This window comes from Triticum aestivum, chromosome 5D (genome assembly GCF_018294505.1).
Source record: "Triticum aestivum cultivar Chinese Spring chromosome 5D, IWGSC CS RefSeq v2.1, whole genome shotgun sequence".
Classification (NCBI taxonomy): Eukaryota; Viridiplantae; Streptophyta; class Magnoliopsida; order Poales; family Poaceae; genus Triticum; species Triticum aestivum.
In genome coordinates, this window is record NC_057808.1 from 544,475,328 (window position 1) to 544,486,994 (window position 11,667).

The window sequence follows — 11,667 nt, forward strand, 5'->3', positions numbered from 1 at the left end:
GTATGCTTGCATATTCGTCCATAGGGCAAATCGGATATGTAATTATTGGAATAATTGTTGGAGACTCAAATGATGGGTACAAAATAACCCTGCGTATACTAGAAAAGCAAAATAACCATACACATACGACTTAGAATTCTCATCAGAAAATGGTATTACTACTTCAACCAACTTGTTTATGATTTCACGTTTCAAAAGGGATTTCAAACCAAGACCGCCATGTGAGAATCGCTGAATAACGTCAAAAGTATCCCTTAAGTAAATATTATCGACAGACCAATCCACCTTCTTTGATAGCATAAAATCGTTCGGGGATTTTGTAAAAACACCAGCGCAGAGCTTGGAGAGCAGAGCACTCGGAAGCCGAGTTATCTATCCAGATCAGGGTTGAACGAAGCGAATGGAAAAGCCAAAGAAAACATATATAAATCCATTGTGATTAGAAACCAGTGACTCTAAAGCCAGGGCTCGATGGGGATATTGTTCTCTCTTTGATCAGGGATTGCTATATGAAAAGAAGTGGAGTTTGAAAAAGGGAACGGAATGCTCAAACCGGAACTGCTAGAGGAACGAATTTTCAATAGCATAACTTGGGCTCCTAGAATATGGCGCCCTTGGGACAATCTATTTGATTGCAGGGTTTTGGAAAGCGGGAAAGGTCCGATACAAAGGAAAGGGTTGCGAGGCTTAACGATTTAGAATATAGCTGTTGAGGTGGCACCTGTTCCCCCGGGGCAGGGGTATATGCCCGTAGCTTTCTTCTGTCACGTCTTTCAGATCAATGAAGTGGAAAAGTAATAGAGTAAGGGACCCTTGTTTACAAAGAAAGCTGTCACTCCAAGAACTCGAAGTCAAGTATTTTAAAAAAAAAATCGGTAATATTTGTCGATACTACTTGAACTGTTCCTTTTTTATTCATGTCCGCATTTCTTATAGAGGTTAGTAAATCAGCAATAGTGTCCTTCCCCATAAGACTCTAATTCTAGATTCCTCCTAATTTTTCTATAATCAACATGTTTTCTTTTCTTTTTTTCCTTTTGGATTTTAAAACATATACGTGAGGAAGAAATCACTTCTACTTAAACTTTTTTGAGTGAAATACCAACCAACACATAAAGCAATAACGAGATAGATAGAATGATAACAGGTAATACGAAGATATCAACACAGCCGGAGTCACAAGGCTCGAGCTGAGGCATCCTAACGAACGAACGATTTGAACCTTGTTCCTACACGGCCTGATCAAATCGATCATGCACTTGCCATCTATCTTCATTGTTCAACTCTTTGATGAAAAGATGACCAGATCTGCCATTTTCGGCTAAGCCGATTCCAATGATCGGACGGACAATACTTGCTTAAACCTAGCACCCTCTTCGAAGGCAAAATCCTTCCAAAATTTTTGAGTCGTCTTTAAACTCTTTTCTTTGTCTCATTTCGAACGAATTGTCTTTTATTCCTTACTCTAAACTACCTGTTATCCAAAAAAACCTAAAACTCCTAATAATAGACCAAAATCCCCTACACGATTAGTTACAAAAGCTTTTTGAATATTTTTATATTCCTATGAAAACTTTAGTTCTTATAAAGGATTAAATCCTTTTCCTCTCAATAGCATATTGAGGAAGAATATACATTCACTTCCTTTATTTGAAAAAAGGGGTCTAGAACTACAGTGATCTGATACCTTCTTCCCTTGGTCTGGGTAGGTAGGTTATGTAGGCTACAACTGTTCATAGGTTGTTCGATCGCAAAAGGCCAAATAATCGATTACTAGTATGCCGGATATTGCCAGGAGGCCCTTCCCCCTATGTTTGACTCATCCTAGATGGGTTCACACCTGTTGATTCCGGTCAAAGACCACATATCTTTATGGCTAAAGGGTGGGAAATCTTTCTCCTGTTACACAAATCAAATGTTTCATTTCATCCGGGAAAAGCCACCTCTTTCTCCACAAACAATGTCTTTGTCATTTGATCCAGTTTTTATCCGTTAGATAGGAACAGCTTTGCTAAATACTGAGAACTCTCGGATAGAGTATTAGAATGAAAAAAGTTGTGGTATCTTATGGACCTAACATAGGTCACATCCCTCACGACATAAGATTGAAAGATCCAAACCTTCCTCTTCGGAAGCGGTTAGAATTTACTTCCTACATACATACTTCTCTAGAAGCGCAATCCGCCATCGCTTGCCCTCTAATGGCCTTCTGCGGCGCATACACAATGTCGTTGAGAGTAGTCGAACTTATTATGTCATTTATATTTTCTGTATGAATCTATGTATAATTATGTTGGAACCCTTTCTTATTTGCCGTGTTTTCTTCGATATTCCGTTTTCTTTCGGGTTTTGTCACTAGTTTTTCCCCACTATTTTTGGATGTTGCTCATCTCGGTCGCGTTGTCTTGGAAAAAACAAACAATAGGATGACGCAGGGAGGCAGCAGTAGCGACGTTTGTGAGGATGTCCCTGTTCGCCGTTCCGCACGACAGGCAGGACACTGCCCCGAGCCATACGTTCCACCACCGCCTCCACCGTCAAATCCGCACTCCATCGAGCAAATTCTACGCATGTCTGAGGAAAGGAGGAATAATGATCTGATTGAAATATTAAGGAGTGTGCAAGCTATGGTTGGGCAGAATGGAAATCAGAAACGATCATCACTCCAAACTGTCAGATTTTCAGAGAACCAAGCCTCCCAGTTTCAGTCAGGTTATTGATCCCTTCAACGCAGACATCTGGTTACGAACTATTGAGAAGAGGCTGGAGATTGATCATACTGAAGAGGATGACAAAGTTCCGTTTGCAACCCATTATCTCGAAGGCGCTGCTGCCATATGGTGGGAAAATGCAAAAGCCATGTGGCCTATTGATGAAGAAATCACCTGGACAAAATTCAAGGATCAGTTCCGTAAATACCATATTCCTGCTGGAATTATGAAGGTCAAGAAGCGTGAATTCCTCACGCTCCTCCTAGAAAGTTAGTTTGTGAGTGAATATTTGTATAAGCTCAATCATTTGGCCCATTACTCCCTTTATGATGTGGCCACCGAAGAAAGAAAGAGTGACATATTTCTTGGGGGATTAAACCAGCATCTCCGATGCACCCTCAGTATGTTTGATTTCCCCTGTTTCCAAACATTAGTAAACAAGGCCCTCATTGCTGAAAGAGAGCACAAGCTTATACATGACAACAAGCCTACAAATAGCGATCACAAGCGCAATTTCGAGCCAAGGAAGGATGGTCAGCCAGTGCAAAAGGCTCGTACCTGGCAGCATACTCAAGTAGAGTACAAGCCCAATTGGCAGCAGAATGTTAACAAAACCATTACACAAGTCAAGAATTTCGTACCCAACCCAGTGCGAGAAGAGTGCCAGCGCAATAATTCTTGTTTCGGTTGCGGTCAAACCGAACATTATGCATGGCAGTGTCCCAAGAACGGCAAGATTAACGCTCCATTCCGACCACAAGTCAACTTTAGGGGCCATATCCTGTCCAGCAAAACATCACCGAGCAAGTCCATCACCTCTCCGCAGACGAAGCCCAAGAGAACCTCGAAGTCGTCATTGGTATGTTCTCTGTCAATAGCATACCTGCAATCATTTTATTTGACTCTGGGGCTTCCCACTCTTTTATTTCACGAAGTTTTGCTGCCTAAAACAAATTTCCTTGTTCGATTTTGAGCAAGAATATGCTGGTACAATCCCCGGGATCTTTGCTCAGAAGCGATCTGGCCTGCCGTAATCTGGAAATTAATATCAACGGAGTCCATTTTCCAACTTCCTTGATAGTCATTGAGTCTGCCAAGTTGGAAATTATTTTGGGGATGAATTGGTTAACCCACTATCAAGTATGCATTAATTGCGCGACCCGAGAAGTCACCTTGACAAGTCAAGAGGGGCAGACTACAAAATTCTATGCCCGCAGAAGCATACCCAAGAAAGAAATGGTCTTCACCGATGTGGCTGGTGAATTGGAATTAATTCCTGTGGTCAGTGAGTTTCCCGATGTATTCCTAGAAGAACTGCCAGGCATGCCGCCAGACCGAGAGCTTGAGTTTGCAATAGATCTTGTGCCCGGAACCGCACCTTATACAAGAAATATTATCGAATGCCTTCGTCAGAATTAGTGGAGCTAAAGAAACAGATTGATGAGATGCTCTAGAAAGGTAATATCTATCCTAGCTCTTCACCATGGGGATCACCTGCAATATTCGTGGATAAGAAAGATGGTAGTCTCCGTATGTGTGTGGATTACCGTCAGCTGAATGAAGTCACCATCAAAAACAAATATCCACTGCCCAGGATTGATGACTTATTTGATCAGCTCAGTGGGGCAAAAGTATTTGATTTAAGGACAGGATACCACCAACTCAAGATTAAAAAGGAAGATATTCCTAAGACCGCGTTCACTACTCGGTACGGTCTTTATGAATATACTGTTATATCCTTCGGCCTTACCAATGCCCCTGCTTTCTTCATGCATATGATGAATAAAGTGTTCATGGACTTCCTAGATAAATTTGTGGTGGTTTTCATCGATGATATTCTCATATACTCAAAAAGTGAAGAAGAGCACAAGGGACACCTCAGAGCTGTCCTACAAAGACTTCGTGACCATCAGCTGTATGCCAAATTCAGTAAATGCGAGTTTTGGCTCAAGCAAGCAGGATTTCTTGGGCATATACTGTCCGCGGAAGGTATAGCCGTAGATCCAAGCAAGGTGAAGGATGTACTTGATTGGTTGGCACCCACAACAGTATCCCAAATCCGGAGTTTCCTTGGATTAGCCGGATACTATCGTCATTTCATTGAAGGCTTCTCTAAGATTGCCAAGCCAATGACAGAGCTTCTCAAGAAAGATAAGAAATTTGAATGTACCGAGGATTGCGAGAAAAGTTTCAATGAGCCGAAAACCAGACTGACAACAGCACCTGTGCTGACTCTTCCAGACATCTACCGCAACTTTGATGTGTACTGTGATGCTTCCAGATAGGGTCTTGGATGCGTACTTATGCAAGATGGCAAGGTGGTAGCATATGCATCTCGACAGCTATGACCCCACGAACGGAACGATCCTACTCATGATCTGGAATTGGCCGCGGTGGTTCATGCTCTAAAAATTTGGAGACACAATCTCATTGGAAAAAGGTGCCAAATATTTACCGACCACAAAAGTATCAAGTACATATTCACTCAACCAGATTTGAATCTCCGCCAATGGAGGTGGCTTGAGTTAGTCAAGGACTATGATCTTGGAATTAATTACCACCCGGGTAAGGCCAACGTGGTTGCTGATGCACTCAGCCGAAAGTCTGTCAGTCTGAATACCATGATGGAATCCTTGCCTCCCGAACTTCAAGAAGAGATTGCTCAGCTCAATCTTGTCATAGTTGATGTTGGTCTTGCTAATATTATGGAAGTTACCCCTACCCTCGAGGGTGAGATCCGCAAGGCACAGTCAAATGACCCCATAATACAAAAACATGTCAAGCATATGGCAGAAGGCCAGACCCAGGATTTTTCTAAAGATCAGCAAGGTACACTAAGGTTCCGTGGAAGGATTTGTGTACCAAATCAAGCCGACTTAAGGAAGAGGATACTGTCAGAAGCACATGAATCTTCGTACTCTATTCACCCCGGAGGCACTAAAATGTACGAAGACCTTTGGCGATATTCCGGTGGGATGGGATGAAGAAAGATATCGCCTATTTGGTGGCCTGTTGCAACATATGCAACAAAGTAAAGGCGGAACACTAGAAACCAGCCGGACTCCTCCAACCGTTACCCGTTCCACAATGGAAGTGGGATGATGTCTGCATGGATATTATCACGGGGCTACCAAAGACTAGCGAGGCAATGATGCAGTATGGGTCATGGTGGACACCTTAACCAAGGTAGCATATTTTATTCCCATCAAAACCACATACCGAGCCAATCAGCTCGCACAATTGTATGTGTCCAGAATAGTCAGTCTGCATGGAGTACCTCGAACAATCACTTCCGACCGGGGGTCACTATTTACCTCCGCTTTCTAGTCACGTCTCCATCAAGCTTTGGGGACAACCCTAAAATATAGTACCGCTTATCATCCTCAGACTGATGGACAGACTGAGCGGGTAAACCAAATGCTCGAAGATATGCTTCGAGCATCTGCCTTGGCCCAAGGGCCTAATTGGGAGGATTGTCTGCCGTATGCCGAGTTCTCCTAAAACAACAGTTTCTAGGCCAGTTTAAAGATGTCACCTTATGAGGCTCTGTATGGCCGTAAGTGCCGCACTTCGTTGAATTGGTCTCAAACCGGAGATAGCCGCATTTTCGGAACAGATCTCATGATGGAAGCCGAAAAGCAAGTCAAGGAAATCCGAGACCGATTGTAATTAGCCAAATACCGACAGAAGAGTTACTATGATGCAAAGCACCGACAGATCAGTTTTGAGCCTGGAGAGCATGTATACCTCTGAGTCACTCCTATGAAAGGAGTCAAGAGGTTTCAGACTCGCGGAAAATTGGCACCCATGTTTATTGGTCCGTTCCTAGTTATGCCCAGAGTGGGTACCATTGCATATCAATTGGAACTGCCCCTAGAATTGTCAGAAGTGCACAATGTGTTCCTTGTCTCACAGTTGAGACGATGTATATCGTCGCCCAAGAAAAAGACTGCTATGCCAAAATAGAGTTGGCTAAGGATTTAACGTATGAAGAGAGACCGTTCAGAATTTTGGATGAGATGGAAAGGTCACTCGTAGTAAAACAAGAAAAATTTACAAGGTTCAGTGGGAGCATCACACAGAGGCAGAATCAACTTGGCAACGAGAAGAATTTCTAAAGGCAAACTATCCAGAATTGTTTTCCCGAGCAACCGAATCTCAAGGACGAGATTCATCCTAAGTGGGGGAGGCTAAGTGGGGGAGGTTTGTGAGAGCCTGGTTTTTGCCCTCTCTTCCTTTTTCTGATTTTTATTTGGTTTTGATTTGAATTTGGAGTTTTGGAACATTTCAGTTGGACTTAAACACTTGGGCATCACCTTGATTTTCACCCAAGTGACTCATTTCTCTCACTGGCCATCATTTCTTCTCTGGTCAACCTCAAAATAATATTACGAATATTTTCTTAAATGAAAAGTATTCATTTTCTCCTCCAAAACCCTAACCAGCCACTTGTGCTACAAAGCAACCCCAAATTTTCTTGCCCACAAAAATCTGAGAAAATTCCCAAATATTCTTTGAACCCCAGCGCACCTTCCTGTGAAAAAATTGCCTCACTTTTTGAAATATTTTTGCTACAGAAAATATTTTCTGTTCTGGACAGAAATGGTAGTTTCTACAGCAACTACCATTTTACTTGCTCCAATGTTGCTGAATTTTCTTGTGCATCACTACCTTCCTAGATGATTGCTAGCCTCCAAAGTTCAGCTCTCAACTCCTACTGGTTTGACAACAGTTAACTCTCAAAGTTACTGTCCAGAAACTTACCAGGAAGTAACACTCCAACTTACAGCACCTGAGCTCGACTCAACGCATTGGCACAACCCTAACCACTAAGGACTACATGCCAGACATGAAATTGGGGCCAGCCGCGGCTCTATGCCGAAGTGCACGCGGTGTCCACACGTGTGCATGGTGCCAGCGTGCTAGCCGACGTGCTCTGAGTGCCGGCGAGCGCTCTGTGCGTCGCGTGCTCGCTTCCCCGGCTACCACACCTCGCCACCATCACCGTCTCTACTCCCTTAACTCCCTCTTGGCGCTCGCCGATGCTGGAGCTCGCCGCAACGAGCACGGGCATGGTCCGGCCAACAGAACAGTGCGCCGTGCACTGTGTTCGTCGCCACCCCCTCGTTCCTGTGCTCGTCGCCGCCCTCTCAGAGTGCCCGCGTGAGCTGCGTCGCCTTCCCCCTCGCTCACTGACGCCTTTCGTCGCCGGGCGCCATGTCCAGGTGTCCTCCGGCGGAGCCTGAACCCCTCACCCCGCTTGCCTATAAATCCAGCCCTCCCTGGCTCTCTCGAGCATCACAAACCCACCTCACACACTCCACGAGACCGTAGGAAGCTGTAGCCCGGCCGGGCAGGCCTCGGGCCGCCGTCCCCGAGCTCGAGCTCGCCGGCGATCCCCCCCGGTTCACCCCCACCGTTCTAGTCCCTCCCGAGCTCAAGCTACTATTCCAGAGCCTCCGCCGTGCTTCAGTCGTGTCGTCCGACCCGGTTGGAGCCACTGGTGCAGCCTCTGGTCGCCGTCATCTCCAACTCCGGCGACCTCTGCTCTCTGCCGCCGCTGGAGAGGCTTGTTTAGACGCCGTCCGACCACCCCTAGCTAATCTACGGGTACAGGCTTGTGCGCCTCGGTCTTCTCTCACAATCTATCCCTCTAGCTCCGGCCAAGATGTCCTCGTCACAGGTGTGTGCTCCGGCGCAGCACCCCCCCCCCCCGTGGTCTGTTTCCTTCACCCCCTCGCTCGCACCTGACCAGCGGGCCCTGCTGTCAGCCACTCTGGCCGCGCCCAAAGCGGTATGAGTGGTGGGGCCCTGCGGGTTCAAATTCTAATTATTCCAGAGAACTTCAAACAGCCACATCTTTTTAACCATAAGTCCAAATGAATTGATTCTTTTTGCATTGTGTTCTTAATGAAAATATCTAGCAGCACACCAAAAATGAGATTTTTCTCTACTGTCTAGATTTTCTGGTGAATTTCAGGGTGTTTCTTGATGTTTTCTTTTTATGTTTTTAATTGTTTTTAGAAGGTGAAGCTTGTCTTGAGGATCACCAGGAGGAGTGTGAACCTCATCTGCACTAAGGCAAGCCACAACAACATTTTCATGGTGCCATTGCAATATTTGTGATTTTTCAACTTTAATGAATGATTTAGTTCATGCTTTTAAATCACTAAAATAAAAATATATTTATTCTGTTGAATGCTTGTTTATGTTGATAGGTTTTGTTTACAGAAGGTTAAATCTAACTAAGTGTAGCGACCCGACCTCAGACGGTCAAGTCTCTGTGCTTAATTGTCATCCCTGGATCGGTATGCTGACACACACGGTACTCGAGGATTTATAACAGAGGTAAATCACATGTATAAAGTAACGTAAATACTATTACCTTAATCCGTAGTGGAAGTAACAACAAGGTTGTGGATTCCCATCAACACCAACGGCAAAGTTGAGTGTAGAAATCATAACCCTAACGTATCACTTACTCGTCGTAAGATTCCTGCAACATGAGACGTTGCAGCCATGTAGGTCAGTACATTGAATGTAAAGGCAATTTCACACTATAGAGCAATGCTAAATAATGGCTATCACTACATGCATATTTGGCTGGTGGAGGCTCTAAGTTTAATTTTGCATAAAGCTAATTTTTCCCTAGAATAAAGGAATATATTTTATTTAACTACAAAGTTTGTTGAACACATTGAGAAGGTTCCTCCAACTCAATCCCAAATTAATAATTGTCAACCCAACAAATTAATTAAGTAGAGTGATGAGATCAAATCAATAATTCAAGTACCAGATACCCAAGATGTCCATAACTGGGGACATGGCTAACCATGATTAGTGTGTACACCTCTGCAGAGGTTTGTGCACTTTTCCCCACAAGACTCGATTTCCTCCGTTGTATTTCTCGCACTGCATGGTGTTTGAGAAACGAATGACCGAGACACAGTATTTTCGAAGCATTAACTCTTTACTCTGGGTAGACAGTACCACCTACTTCCCCCTACGTCTGCTAGCCTACCACTAAAAGATGTCACACAACATACTCAACTATGCCAGAGCCCATAATGGCTTGTGGCTGCACACGGAAGTTTCTAGCATGAATAATCTTATGATCCCTGATACGTCTCCAACGTAACTATAATTTATGAAGTATTCATGCTATTATATTATCCATCTTAGATGTTTTATATGCATTTATATGCTATTTTATATGATTTTTGGGACTAACCTATTAACCTAGAGCCCAGTGCCAGTTTCTGTTTTCTCCTTGTTTTTGAGTTCTACAGAAAAGGAATACCAAACGGAGTCCAATTGACATGCCAATTTTTGATGATTTTTTATGAACCAAAAGAAGCCCCTGGAGTAAAAGAGTTGGGCCAGAAGAGTCCCGAGCTGTCCACAAGGGTGGGGGCGCGCCCACCCCCCTGGGTGTAGGCCCCTACCTCGTGGACGACTCGGAGACCTCCCTGACATGAAACCAACGCCAAAAATTCCTATAAATAAAGAAACCCCCAGAAAATAAACTAGATCGGAAGTTCCGCCACCGCAAGCCTTTGTAGCCACGAGAAATCATTCTAGGCCCTCTCTGGCACCCTGCCGGAGGGAGCCATCATCACCGGAGGCCATGGAGGAGGATCCCGAAGGGGCCATCATCGCCATGAAGGCCAAGGACCAGAGGGAGAACCTCTCCCCATCTAGGGGGGAGGCCATGGAGGAGGAAGCACAAGGGGGAGAACCTCTCCTCCTCTCTCTTGGTGGTGCTGGAGTGCCTTCAGGAGGGGAATCATCGCCGCGGTGATCATCTTCATCAACATCACCATCATCACCACCATCCTCATCTATTTTACGTGGTCCACTCTCCCGCACCGCGCTGTAATCCCTACTTGAACATGGTGCTTTATGCCACATATTATGATCCAATGATGTGTTTCCGTCCTATGATGTTTTCAGTAGATATCCTTTGTCTTTGGGTTGATTGATGATCTAGATTGGTACGAGTTGTATGTTTTATTTTGGTGCTGTCCTATTGTGCCCTTCGTGTCGCGCAAGCGTGAGGGGTTCCCGCTGTAGGGTGTTGCAATACGTTCATGATTCGCTTATAGTGGGTTGCTTGAGTGACAGAAGCATAAACCCGAGTAAGGGGGTTGTTGCGTATGGGATAAAGGGGACTTAATGCTTTAATGCTATGGTTGGGTTTTACCTTAATGATCTTTAGTAGTTGCGGATGCTTGCTAGAGTTCCAATTATAAGTGCATATGATCCAAGAAGAGAAAGTATGTTAGCTTATGCTTCTCCCTCATATGAAATTGCAATGACGGCTACCGGTCTTGTTAACAATTGCCTAGGACAATTCCGCACACCGATCCATCATTATTCCACATCACTATTTATAATATTTAGTAATATATTCTAACTTTATGATAACAGCACCTACTTTTATATTTTAGCTCTCCCATATCATGCAAAGTTATCCTCTTCATACCCACAACATAGTTTTATTTCTCGTTTCTAGTTGAAAGTAAACGTTCGGTGTACGTAGAGTCGTATCAGTGGTAGATAGGACTTGAGAGAATATTGATCTTACCTTTAGCTCCTTGCGGGTTCGACACTCCATACTTATCACTTCCACCTTTAGGAATTGCTACGATGATTCCCTACACTTGGGGATTATCAAGCTCTTTTCTGGCGCTGTTGCCGGGGAGCAATAGCGTGGGGTTGATATTCTCGTGTGTGCTTGTTTGCTTTCTTCACTAAGTAGATTTTTTTTCCTTTTTGTTTCTGTTTAGTTGTGGGTGAAACATACAAAAAAAATTAAAGAATGAAAATACCAAAAAAAAAATACTTGCCTCTCATGCCTATTTTTTTTTCAAAAAGAGAAGTGATTGGAAAGTTATGCATTGAAGAAGTGAGGGTCGACCTTGAGCACTTGTGTTCATGCTCACGGAAACAATGT

At 44.1% G+C, this 11,667-nt stretch overlaps 1 long non-coding RNA gene across 1 annotated transcript; it reads right to left on the reverse strand.

Annotated features, from left to right (window-relative positions):
- Positions 1 to 892: 892 nt before the first annotated feature.
- Positions 893 to 10,249, reverse strand: LOC123126105 (uncharacterized). The gene is made up of 3 exons (XR_006461561.1): positions 10,239 to 10,249; positions 2,165 to 2,166; positions 893 to 1,025 (listed from the first exon to the last, which is right to left on the reverse strand). It is a non-coding gene; the product is annotated as an uncharacterized lncRNA (long non-coding RNA).
- Between the last annotated feature and the right edge of the window lie 1,418 nt (positions 10,250 to 11,667).